Source organism: Bison bison, unplaced genomic scaffold (genome assembly GCF_000754665.1).
Source record: "Bison bison bison isolate TAMUID 2011002044 unplaced genomic scaffold, Bison_UMD1.0 scf7180017864093, whole genome shotgun sequence".
In the NCBI taxonomy this organism is placed as follows: Eukaryota; Metazoa; Chordata; class Mammalia; order Artiodactyla; family Bovidae; genus Bison; species Bison bison.
Genome location: NW_011494665.1, coordinates 862,130 through 875,243, shown reverse-complemented (window position 1 = coordinate 875,243; position 13,114 = coordinate 862,130). Strand labels below are relative to the sequence as shown.

The window sequence follows — 13,114 nt, the reverse complement described above, 5'->3', positions numbered from 1 at the left end:
TGGATGGAGGAGCCTGGGAGACTACTACTTTCCAATGGCCTCCTGCTCCTGCCTCTTTCTTGGGTGGGGAGGGGGACAAGGAAGGGAGATTACAAAGCATTTTGTGACACTGACTCTACCTCTTTAAACAAAAGTTTTAGACTTGGGACCTCCAAGTCTTTAAGGGGCACCTGAGCCTCTCCCCAATCTACCCAAGTCTCAGCTCTCCTATCCCAACAGCTGGAGCCCGGGAAGCTCAATAATGTGGCTGAAACTGGGGGGTGCTTCCTTCCTTACCTCTCAAATCAGCCATGTCAAGCCATAGGTCAAAGAACTGGTACTTCAGCAGTACAGATCTTGGTTAGACATTGGAAAGGATTTTCCAAGACAGGAATAAGCAAGATCATGAAATTTCCTGGTTGGAGAGAGGAGAAGTCTGTCACAGAAACAGGAACCTGAGTAGTACTCTCTTAAATTTTACCTCATTAACCTCATTTACCTCACATATTAAATAACACATAGGGAATATCTAGCAGAGCCTGACATATAGTAAGCCTCCGGTTTTTTTTTTTTAATTAAAAAAAATCATACATTAATAGGAATTTTTATTGGGTGGATATCAGGAGGAAGGCTAAATCCCCTGAGAACTATCTCCCATCCTCCAGGAACCCCATGGGAAAATCCGGATATGAGATCGTGCCCCAAGTACAAGATGGCAGCCAATTGCCATGGTAACAGCAGAAGAAGGAATTTAGTTGGTTGCGGGGGCAGTGCCGGGAAGCCAGCTGGTGCCGGATGGACAAACCCGGCAGAAGGTAGCCCCAGCTGGGTGACGCTTATGCCCCCTGTGCCCAGGGCTCTCCCTCCATATGCCAGCCTCAGCCTGGCCTTTCCCTCCAGGCTGAAAGACTCCAGTGCTATTTGTGGGGGACGATGCCAAAATCATTCCCTCTCCTGACTCTCGCTTGTGTACAACAAGGGATGACTGCTCAGAGACAAAAGACCCTCCTGTTCAGTCTCCCTGGCCCACAGGCCAAGAGATCTAAATTGGTCTGAATTTAGCACATTCCTGACATTGATAAGGAACCATAAAATCAGGGACTTGGGAGGGTCCAAAGTGGTGGGGCTTGGAGGTACCATTTTGTACACATTCAGTGTGTGTGTTGGGGGGGAGGGCGGGTCACAGTGTCTGGCTAATGTTCCCTCTGGTGAACTCTGAGATGAGGGAGCAGAGCAGGTCGGGGCAACGTGGGGAAATCGGGCTTCACTCCGCCCTCCCTCTCTTCCCAGAAGTGCTGGACAGTGTCCCCACAGGGCCAGCGGGAAATTCTTCCTGAGAAGGATGAAAGAAGCTGTGGCCATGGAGTCCATTTGGCCACTTAGTTAGAAACAAATGCCTCCCAAGCCAGTCTCAGCAAGATGCTGGCCCGCCTGAGACCAGAGAGAACCAGCCAGTCCACAGAACCTGGCCATGCCTCCCAGACAGGCCAGAGTCCCTTTGCTCGTCTCCCCAGCAATCCACTCCCTCATTTCCAAACTTTGGAGGCCTTCCTTGATTGTCCCCACCTGTCTATAATGGCCCCTTTAACTCTGCGTCCCTCAGTTCCTCTGTGTCATTTAGAAGGGGCACTGGACATCTGCACACAGTCTCGTAAAACACTTTCATCCACACTGATCCATTTGATCCTCAGGATAACTGTGGAAGGAAGCTAGGATCCAAGACATTAAGTTACTTGCCTAAGGCCACGCAGCTAGTAGGGCTTCCCAGGTGGCTTAGTGGTAAAGAATCTGCCTGCCGATACAGGAGAAGCAGGAGAGGCAAGTTCAATCCCTGGGTCAGGAAGGTTCCTGGAGAAGGGAATGGCAACCTCCTTCAGTATTCTTGCCTGGAGAATTCCACAGACAGAGGAACCTGGAAGGCTACAGTCCGTGGGATTGCAAAGAGTTGGCCACCACTGAGTAACTGAGCATGCATGCACACAGCTAGTAAGGGAGGGAAGACAGAATTTGTCTTTTGACCAGCCTGTCTCCAGAGTCAAAATCCCAAACCTCCTTCTTTTGCTGTTCTTCTTGTGGATGGAGCCCCTCCAGCAAATCTGTGAGCAACCTATAAACTGAGGTGTCTTCTATCATTCTACCACTTCCAGTGCCCAGTCCAAACTTTTATTAGCTAGGAGAGCATACACAATGGGGATTGGAGGTAGGGGAGGTCAGACCCGCACTGCTGATTAGTCAGTGTGATGCTGAGGCCAGGCAAGGAGAGAAAACCCCCTGGATTTGGAGACTGAAGGGACCTTAGACTCCTTTTGAGCTCTGGTCAGACTTGAATTTCCACCCTCCCAACACAGCCGTCTCTGGAGGGGTAGCTCCATAGAGAGCTGGAGGGGACTCTCTGCCGAGAAGAAGAAAGAGGGTCTGTGTGGGGCCAGCCTCAGAGGCACTGTGGGAGGGCATGTACAGTTGGGGAAGGCAGGCTGGACAGGCCTTGCAGTCACACCTGAAAAGACATGGAAAGGGAGCGGGGCAGGGTCTTGGTGTGGAGAGGAGCCTGTCCTGGGAATGGCCTCCCTGGCCAAGTCTTGGCTTCTATTTCTTCTAGGACTCGATTAAAGCTTGAAGCCACCCCTATTCCTCCCGCTCCTCCAACCCCATTCCAGCCCACCCACAATGGGCACTGAGAGCTAAGCCCCCTCACCTGACAGGGCCACTTCCACAGCCACTCATAGAGAGGCCTTTGTGCAGAGGCTGGGCCTGGGGGAGGGGCGGTAGGCAGCATCCCCCGCCATGCCCATTCCACCCGAGTGGCCCACAGTGGCCTCATCCTTTCCTCAGTTGTCTCTCCAGCCTCTCACCCCTTCTCTGGAAAGAATCTCCTCAGAGCCTTGGCCCACCCCAGATCCTCCCTTGCACTCTCCATCACTCTCTCCTCCAGGAAGTTTCCAAGACCGAAACCGTTCTACACTCCAGTCCCCAGAGGCCCATCCCCTGCCCTGACCTCAGGGCACTCACGGTGCTGGGGACCAACATTGGCTTCTCTGCATCTCCTCCCGGGGAACTTCCTGAGCCTGCAGGTGTGTGTGGCTGAGAGGAGTGAGGGGGATTCTAGATGGGGGAGAGGCAGAGACCCTTCTTCAGGTGACACTGTCCTTTCATGATCCTCCTTTTGTTCAGTACCAGCCAAGAGGCAGTTAAATATCTGGTTGGTGCCGGGCTCAGTGGGCAGCTAGATTCGGGTATCCCCCTGCATGCTGCGGGTGGTTATGTGCTGCCCCTGAGCCATACTCCACACCCAGCATCTCTGAGGCTGTCAGCTAACTTCCCAGTACCCCTATCAAATCCAATTGCCCTGGTGAAACACGTAAGTCTCCTAATAACTGGATTTCTGACTCCATTTCCCAACTCCTCCCAATCCAGCCTCTCTCTGGTGGACACTATGGTCGCCTTATATGACCTGCTCTTCCATACTGTCTTGCCTTCACATATGCTATCCACTCCCCACTAGGCACTTACTCCAACTCCTTAGACTATCAGCCCCCTACTTAGCTTTGATCACGTTTATCCCTTTTATTTGATTACTTATCTTTTGGCAGCCCTCCAGGAAGCCTTCCTCAACTCCTCTAAGGTATCCCAGGGCTTCAGCCCCCATGCTGTCCCCACGCAAAGGTCTTCCGGACCGCAGCCTTCATACTATCTTGTAATCACTTGTGTCTGCCTCCCCACTAGGTATCTAGGCCCTCAAAGCAGCTTTGTATTCCACCTTCCTCTTCAGCATAGCACTTGGCACACAGTAGGCACCCAATAAATGCCTGTTGAATGAACGAGCTGACAGGTAAGGCAAAAGAAGGCATGGACATGAGAAGACTACAAAGGACGAAGGGATGGGTTCTGATGTGAATGATCTGGGTGAAGGGGAAGGAAGAGGGCAAATCCCAGGATAATGCTCAGGATTTGTAGAGGACCTAGAAATTTAACGATGCTCTTGATAGAGGTAGGGAAGCAGGAACATGGGGCAAGTCTTGAAGCACAATACTGAGTGAATAAACATCTGAATGCCTTCCTTATGTCTGAGGAATGGCCATCTCAGGAGTTTTGGAGGGAGACTGTACTTATATGCTACTGCAGAAACCAAAGGATGAGATGGTTGTATGGCATCATCAACTCAATGGACATGAGTTTGAGCAAACTCCAGGAGTTAGTGAAGGATAGGGAAGCCTGGTGTGCTGCAGTCCATGGGGTCACAAAGAACAACTTTCCCAGGTTTCCTTGCAACCAGGGCCTGGTCATGTGATCCAGGGTTAGCCAATCAGATGCACCACTCCAGTCTGATCTAGGAGCCTAGTGGCAGGACCACAGGTGGTAGTTAGGGTACAAGTCTTGAGTTTAAAGAAATGAGTGTTAATAATTCCAAATGACGGTTGAAATGATAAAAAGTAAAAGGATGTGAATGGAAAGGAAAAATAAACTGAGCAAAACCTTGGGAAACACTTCTGGCTGGAGACTTGATCTACCCAGAGGACTGAATGACTAGAACACATGTCAGGGATACAACAGAAGAACCAAAGGCAAAAGGAGAAGACATCAGTATGAAATGTTCCCCAGAGGTCACCAGGCTTAAACAAGGGCCACTGGGTCTGGCTGAAGAGTCTATGTGAGTGGCTGGAGAAGGTACAGGTATGACCAGTCACGAAGGTGGAAGCCAGACTGATGGGCTGAGGAGAGAAGACTGGGAACTTCATCTCAAGTACATAGCAGCCCTTCACAGACCCCTCAAACTGACAGATTATCCTGCCTGCCCACATCTTTGCCCCTTCCCTCTCCTGCTGATACTCCCAGTTCTGATTCCTCCAGTTTTTTTTTTTTTTTAAACTATTCATAGTCCTCCAAGTCCACTGACACTCATTAGTTGTCTGGAACTAAACTCAGCACAGAGACCTCTCTACCAGCCCTGCTCCTGTGTGAGGCTCACGTCTGCTCTGGGCTGCCGTCTCTCATCTCTCCTTCCTTCCTTCTCTCCCCATCCTCTTTTCCCAATTCCACTAGGAGGAAGACGGAACCGTGTTCCTGGTCAGCCAGAAAGTCCTTCTTGTGGTCTCACCTCCCTGCATGCCCTCCAGCCAGGGCTGGCTCTCAGCCCACACCTGTCAGAGGCGGCCATTTTATTGGTTCCGGCTACCTAAGATGGTGGCCTCCTTTTTCCGTTCCCACAGCCTTGCTTCCTACCCCTGCCCCTTTCTTTCTGAAGCCTGAGCCCAACAAGGTGGGGGGCCAGGCTGGGGAGCCAAGGCCGGAGGAAGCAAGACAAAAAAAGGACAGAAAAGCCGGCCCCTTGGCATCTCTTTTTGGCATTTGAGTCCAGCTCAGGGAGGGAGAGCAGAAAGGAAGAAAGAAAGTAGTGTGAGTTTTTATTTCGGTCTTCTTCCTGTCACCTCCCCCTCCCCAACACACATACTTTGATGAAAACAAAATCTCTCCCCTTTTCTCTCTTCTCTGGCCCCCCTCCCCTTTTCTCCTGGCTCCTACCAAGAGCCTCCTGGAATGCAAATGAGTTGTATTATGCAAATATATGCAAATCAGGCTTAACGAGCGGAAGGAGGGGCAGAATGCCTAATGAGTAATGGCGGAGGGTGCAGATGGAAGGTGGCAGGAGTGACCCCCTCTTCTCCGTTCCCACAGCCTGGGGGCTTGCTGGGAATAGTGAGGTGTCCTTCACTTCTGGGAAAGAGAAGAAGGTCAAGGCCCTGTCACTTCAGCTGAGAAGGCCTAGGATGGCCTTGGCTATAGGTGAGGGACGGGAGAGCTTGGAGGGAGAGAGGATCAAGTACAAGGGACTCTCTTACACAACTTTGCCCAGAGACTCTGGATATACCAGCCTCCCTGCCTATATGGTCTGCTGATGGCTGAACCTTCAGCTGAAGAGGGTGATGCTTATGCACACCATGGCTTGTGCATCAGAAAGGAGGATTCCCAAGGGAAGATTCCCAACCAGACCCAGGTTCTTCCTGGGAGTGGGGGGTACAAGCTGTCTCTCTTTGTGCTTTGGAAGGTGGGGGTTGGGGTGGTTGCCATGGCAACATAGCATGGAACACCCACCTTCCCAACATCCAGCCCCAGAGGACCTAGAGAGTTCGGGGGGATAATGGATTGACACCCCCTGATGCCCCCACCACCTGGCACTGCCAGCCGGAGATGGCGGCATCAAATCCTAGAGAGAATGGCCCCTTTGTTTCTAGGCTTTCGGTGTTGGGGGGGGCAGGACTGGGCACACAGAAGGGCCTTTCCCAGGCTGCGTTCCAGTCTGTGTGGCTCTTGCTGGCCTCTGGAGACTCCTTGCGGCCACCCACTGCCCTCTCTGCCCTGGCAGATGGTTGCCTCCTTGCTTTTCCTCCCATGGGCTTATCAGCTACTGCTAGGTATGCCTTCCCCTGTGCTTCTCCCTGAGGCCTCCCTTTCAAGCCTTCTCAGACAGAACAGTCAATTCCAGCTCTTCCTGGCTTGTGTGGACACCTCATATGCCCGGACATACATCCTGTCCTTTTTTGTATGGGGACAATCGGTGAACTCTACCTACCTGCAATAGGCCTGCTCTACCCAACTCAAGCAGGGAGAGTCCTTAAAGAGGTATCAGATACAATAAACAGGGCCAGGATGGAAACCAGGAGCCTGGCCTTTCCAAAGCCAAATCCAAAACCAGGATTTTGGCCTTTCCACTAACCAGCTAAGTGACCTTGGTCATATCTCTTCCACTCTCTTGGGAATCTGTAAAATAAGGGATATAGAATTGATGCCATCTAAGGCTCTACCTGATCCACACACTCTGTTTCTTACGTGTTGTTATTGTTTCATTGCTCAGTTGTATCTGACTCTTTTGCAACCCCATGGACTATAGCTCACCAGGCTCCTCTGTCCATGGGATTTCCCAGGCAAGAATACTGGAGTGCATTGCCATTTCCTCCTCCAGAGGATCTTCCTGACCCAGGGATCCAACCAGGGTCTCCAGTGTCTCCTGGATTGGCAGGTGGGTTATTTACCTCTGAGCCACCAGGGGAGCCTGAATCCTATATGACCTTAGCTTAAATTCTTCCAGAAATTTAACCCTCAACCTTCCTGCTGCTGGAGCCCTCTCATTCAGACTCTCCAAAGTAGACAAACCCAATTTCCTGGAGATGGAATGACAACTGCCATCAGCCTCCTCCTCTCCCTGAGACTTATCAATTGCCTGCAAACAACTCCCAAAGATTAAAATTCTAGTCTTTGATATATAACCGTGCAGACAGGAGCCCCTCCTAACCCCTGCAAAGGGGGTCAGCACAGCCACCTCATTCGTCGCCTGGGAGCTGTCCGTGGTGCTGGATACGGTTCTGGTGCTCTTGTGGCGGAAAGAGGGCAGGAGAGTGGTGGAACACCCATTCACCCCAGGTGAAAACTAAAGGGAAGAGAGGAAGCAGAAACATTTGGAAACAGTAAGGAGAGGGGCAGATGTATTTCTGAAGAAATACATCTGTATCTCCTCTCTGAAGATCTCCAAATAGCCAATACTACTTTGGGGAAGGAAGAGATTAAGAGTCAATGAAACTCTAATCCTCACACTCCTTCATCCCTAATGATGTAAGTGTCCCTCCAAATCCACAGGGATATGGAGTCATAGTTCCTGCCCTTAGGGTATAGTTCAGATTGAAGCAGTTGATGGATTACAGACCTCTAAATTCCATCCTAAATTCTAAGGCTCCTACAAGGAATTCAGTAATAAAGATGAAGAAGATATACAATCTGCCTGATAGTATTATAGCTATTAGGAGCCTGAGGGGGTGGGTAGAAAGGTAGGAAAGATAGGAAAGGGCATGTGTGCCTGCTTGCATGTGTACATGTGTGTGTATGTGTGTGAGTGTGTGTTTGCCAGGCAGAGTGATAAGACTATATCAGTGGTTCTTAGCCCTAACTGCACATTTAGAAATACCAAGGGAGCTTTTAAATGATACTGATGCCTAGGCCTTATTCTCAGGCACTCTGGGATGTGCTGGACCCAAATATCAGTAACTTTTAAAAAGCTTCCTAGATGATTTTAGTGCATAACCAAGTTGAGAATCACTGGTCTGGAAGAAAGCAAATGCAAAAATTTTCAGGGGTTAAGCCTGATCAGCTGGAGGAAGAGGGCAAGGCTAGGGCCCCTGAAGAAGGGAATGAAGAGGGAGGAGAAGGACAAGCCCGTGTAACCTCCCCTTGCCTAGGAGTTCTCAGTGGCCCCAAGCCTGACCTGGAGACTGACTCAGGTGTTGGGCCTGTCCCTTCCCTGCTGTGAGAGCTTACACCACCCCAAGGCAATGAGATACACTTCCCCCCACCCTGGTCCCTTGCACAGAGACAGGGAATGGGTGCAATGACCCCAAGGGCATGCTGTTCCCCTTCACCCAGAAGGTCCCCAGGGAGGCAGTTGTGGAAGGTAAACAGCAACAATGGTCTCTTTCAGTGTCCAGATTCCAACCCTTCAGTCCAATTAGCAGACACAGCAAACAGCAATTCAGCTGCCTTCAGCCGCTGTCATAACAAACTCAGAGCAGCCTTAATGGGGGGATTAGGGCAGGAGGAGGAGGGTGTCGCTCTGAGCCCTGGGAGAGCCTGGGTGGCAAAGAAGGGTTCCCCTTCTCTCTAACTCTCTCCTATCTAAATACGCTCCAGCCCAACCTTACCTTCCATAGCCCTACTCCTCATTCTCCTCAGAGCTCCAAGAATGTTTTTTATAGTTTTGCCTATTCTTTCCTCCCAGTAATTTTAAAGCATTAACCGAAACTCATTTAACAACTAGGGAAGTTGGCACACCCTGCCCTGGATGAGACAGTGCTATAACTACTCAAGATCTCTGAGGTCTCAGTAGCAAAGGAAGGGAGGAAGAAAGGTCAAATATCCCCAGAATATCCGAGTGGAAAGGAGGTGGAAAAATAAATATCAGGATTCCCACTCCCAAGCCTCGGGAAGTCCAGAACTCAAGAAAGACTTCCAGATGTGGAAGAATGCAGAGGGGCCTGTGCTCTCTGGTGAGGTATCAACCTTGGGAATCAGGAGTAGGTGGCTGAGAAGGTGGGGGCTGGGGCTGGGAGGCCAAAGGACAGAAAACATTCCTTCTGTGAGTCACTGAGCAATGAAGAAAAGTCTGCATGCTCTTTGGTTCCTTAATTACACCCACTATCTGGTCCTTTAATTTAATAAACTCTTTTTAGTAACTCTAGAAGCTTAATAGGATAAATTTGGAATTGTCATTTATACAAGCCATATCTCTCTATCTACATAAGTCAGTTTACCAATCCTAAATACTCTTACCAATACATGGTAAGATTTACTAAGGAGAAAAAAATTCAAAGGCCATTCTGCCACGTGGACTCCAGCCTCTTTCCTTAACAGACTTTCCAGAGTCTGTTCCTCTTCCCCCAAGCTTCAGACACTGCTTCCTCAGGTCCCAAGAGTCCCTCCTTGATTTCAAAGCTAGAAGAGGAAGAGGAACTTCCTTAAATTTAAATCTTTTGAGATCCTCAGCCTAGAATATGCCAAAAAGCTGTCCTTTTTGCATTCTGAGATCAATCATATGCTTTCAAACAGTTGTTCCAAACTGTAGCCTTTATCCCCCTCTGCAGTCAAAGAATTACTCATTACCTGTGGGTATCATAATGTACAAGATCTTTATTTATAGAGAATTCTTCATTTGTTCCATGTAACAACCCTGAGGATACAAATTCTTACCCCCACTGAACAAATATCTGATCAGAAGCTGGTAAATAATGGCACCTAAATCTACACCGTGTTCAGTCACATTTGCTCATTCTCTTTCTCTCCCTAGACTTCTGACTGTGATGATTTCTATTATTGCAAGGATCTTTCAACAAAACCCTTTTGATGCCTAGACCTATGAAAAATTTGCCCCGGGGTGAGGGTGTGAGTGAAAATGCAAAACTTGAGACAAATATTTAGAAGAAAATTGCCTTTGAACGTCTGGACTCCAAATTCAATAGGAGAGGGTATTGGGATAAAGGACTGAGGAGAGAAATGGGTAAAGAAACCAGCTTAGAATTTGTTTTCCAGTAGGAATAGGTGGCTATAGCAAGATGTGAACAGACCTAAAAATTCTTGGACACAGAAATGTAATGATACAAAAGAGAAACTTCAACCCTGCCTCCACGCATCCCTATTCCATCAGTTCTCCTACTGGGTTTAGCTGAAGAAGGTGCTATTTGGTATAAAGGTTGGGAAGGCAGAAGGAGGACTCTGTGGTGTCACTGTGACGGCAGCATTTGGTAAACCCCTCCATATTCCAGAGTGTCTCTTTCTCTATTGGATCTATAGCTATAAGTAGCCAGGAATTCCTAATCTCACATTAGAGCTTCCTCCCCATCAGGGATCACTCACATCCAATCTCACACCAGCTCACACATCACTCCGTTTCTCACCCTCATAAGCAGACATATACAGCTCATGAACATTGTCACCCATCATTCTCTTGACAACCCCATCTATACACCCACACATGAGGCAGATGCAAACCCTATTTGCCTTTTCCACCGAGGAGCTTGTTTTGTCGGATGTAAACCCTCAACCCACCACTTCCCTCAGGCCCTCTCTTCTCCTTTGGAGATTCTGTGGTCAAATGTGCTAATAGAATATGACAATAATAATATAAATCCAAATTGTATGGCTAATAATATAGGTTGAGTCTCATGTGGATGAGCCTTATGAGCCTTAGCAGATCCAGAATACATATTTCCAGCCAGCTATAAGAAAACTTAAAAAAAAAAAAAAGGTCAACCTGTGTTCACAACCGGGCCTTGCATCTCTCAGCCGGCTTTCCTTCTTGCCTGGTGCATGGATTCCCTCCCCTCTCACCCCCATCTCAGCCTATCCACCTCGCCTCTCAGTCCTTCCCTCAGGCAAGTGTAGAGAAGTAGAGAAGAAAAAAAAGTATTGGGTTTGAAACCACTGAGTGACATTAGCGATTCATTTGAGTCTGTGGCTCCTGTTTGTAAAATGCGGTTAATAACAGCTACCTCACAGGGCTGGAGGATCAAAGAAAGGCTTGCAGGCAGAGTGCTCTTAGGAGAAATACGGTGTGGCGGTGTGGCGTTAGGGATTATTAGTGCCTGCCCCAATCCCACTCCCTTTCTCCCTAATCCTGTCTCCAGTTGCCCCCCTCCCCCCAAAAAAAGCTAGATTTCAAAAGAGCTGAAATAGACAAAGTCTGCTAATCTCCCTTTCCTCCAAACCTCGGAAGAAAGAAGACATATGTACTCTGGACTCTCTGAAGCCCAATTGTTTTAGTTTGGAGTCCCCAATATTCCTGCCACATAATATATAATTGAATCATAATCTTCTAGCTATAAAATCAGCTCCTGGGAGGAAATTTTAAATTTACAGGGGAAACAGGAGTCAGTACAAGGTCGTTTGCCCAGTTCTCCAGCTCCCTTTAGACTCCTTAGGACCCTGCCCTGTGTTCTGGAATGCGGGGGTGGGGTGGAGGGGGGCATGGTGGGGGGGTGTGTTGGGATGGGAACAGGTAATAAATGCACAGGGAGCTACTTCTAGTTTTGCTGCCTGTTACTTTTATTCTCCCTAGTGACTAGACCATCCTCCACCCAACTGCACCTAAACACTCTTTTGCTTAAAATATTTAGGTCAGGCCAGATAAATGGATTCTTTTAGGAAAGGCCCTGATTAATCTCTCTAATTCTTTGCTTTCTCCCAGCAGCATAAATACCAAGCTACAAATTCCTTTGTGTTTGAGCTCCTTGAGGCCGTTTGCTCTTGGAGATGATTTCCAAGACAGTAAGGATGGGGTGGGAAGGTAGTGTGTCCTGAAAGACCCCATCACAACCCCTTTGGTCAGTGAAGAGAAAGCTGGCATGAGAAGCTTTGCAAAACATCAAATTCAGGTCCTGAGTGGGAAGGAGGAAAGAATATGAAAACAAGGGGGCTGAGAAATACTTTGCACTCCGTTGCCCACAATCCTGCCTGGGCAAAAAGGCTCCCCATGAGCAACCAGCCTGGACCCCTAGTACTTCAGCCTCCCTCCGCCTATCTCCCGCTCCGCGACTCTTAGCACCCGACCAAGCTGAATAGACCGACGGGGCTTTAGGGAGCAGATCAAAGCCAAGACTAGCATTCTATGGTGACCTCCCCCAAACTCTTCGGCCCCAGCAATAGCTGTGAATAGCCTTCGGGAAGCCGTTTCCCAGCGCCCGCGGGAGAGGCCTGGGCCAGGAACCCCAGGCACTGCCCGGAATAACCCCAAAACGAGATTTCAAGAGATCTCTCCCTTGGAGCAGCGTTCCCGGGCGCTGAGTGCCAGAAACGGCCAGGTCTCGGGAGGTAACCATTACGCCCTTTCTGCTACCCCGCAACTAGGCGGTGGAAGGCATTGCATCGCGCCTGGCGAAAGTGAAACAGGACTGCGACTCCTACCTGCGCGGACCGAAGTTGGAGGGTGGAAAGACGCCCCAGCCGGTGCGGTCTTGAGGCCCGAGGGCCGCCGGGTCCTCTTCTCGCCTCCCAAGGCCCGTGGGTCCTCACGGCTTTAGCCCCTCCCTTAGGCCTCCCGCCCGCCCGTGCCGCCAGCTTTCCAGGGGCCCCTCTGCGCAGTGTATGGGGTTATTTTTACTTTCGGTTATCTAGCTTTATGAAGACTCCACACCACTCATACAGCTAGATAACCAAAGATAACAACCAACCCCGCCTCCTGGCTGCAGTCGCCGCCTCTTCCACGCAGCCGCCTGGCTGCCGCTGCCCACGCCTGTATCGCCGCAGCCTCCTGGTCGCCCGCCGGTGGAGGTTGGGGAAAGGGTACACTGGGAGAGGGGGAGGACAGAGAGAGAAGCAGAGTCCAAGACAGAAAAAGACTCAGAGACGCTGCGGTACAGACACGACAGAGACCGAAAAACGCGTGGAAAGATGCGACGGCCGATGGCGTCGAAGTCCGGGAATTGACCCCGCATCTCAGAAGCTTGCGATGCCTGGTTTCCCGCTCCCCATTCGAGCCAGAAGCCAGAGTGCCGCTGGTCCCTGGGAGGAGGGACTCTCAGGCTTTTCGTGCCACCCGGGAAGACTTCAGGGACCGAGGCAAAGGCCTCGCAAACCTCACGGGGTCTACATTGCCCCCTCC

The 13,114-nt window shown here is 50.0% G+C and overlaps 1 long non-coding RNA gene across 2 annotated transcripts in view; it reads right to left on the bottom strand.

The window, feature by feature from the left end:
* Positions 1 to 13,114, bottom strand: part of LOC104987365 — a 24,387-nt gene that overhangs the window by 2,712 nt on the left and 8,561 nt on the right. For both annotated transcript variants that reach the window (XR_825123.1, XR_825124.1), the window contains exons 3-4: positions 1,717 to 1,827; positions 277 to 394 (exon numbers count right to left, since the gene is read on the bottom strand). This is a non-coding gene — a long non-coding RNA (uncharacterized LOC104987365). The remainder of the gene's footprint in view (positions 1 to 276; positions 395 to 1,716; positions 1,828 to 13,114) is intronic.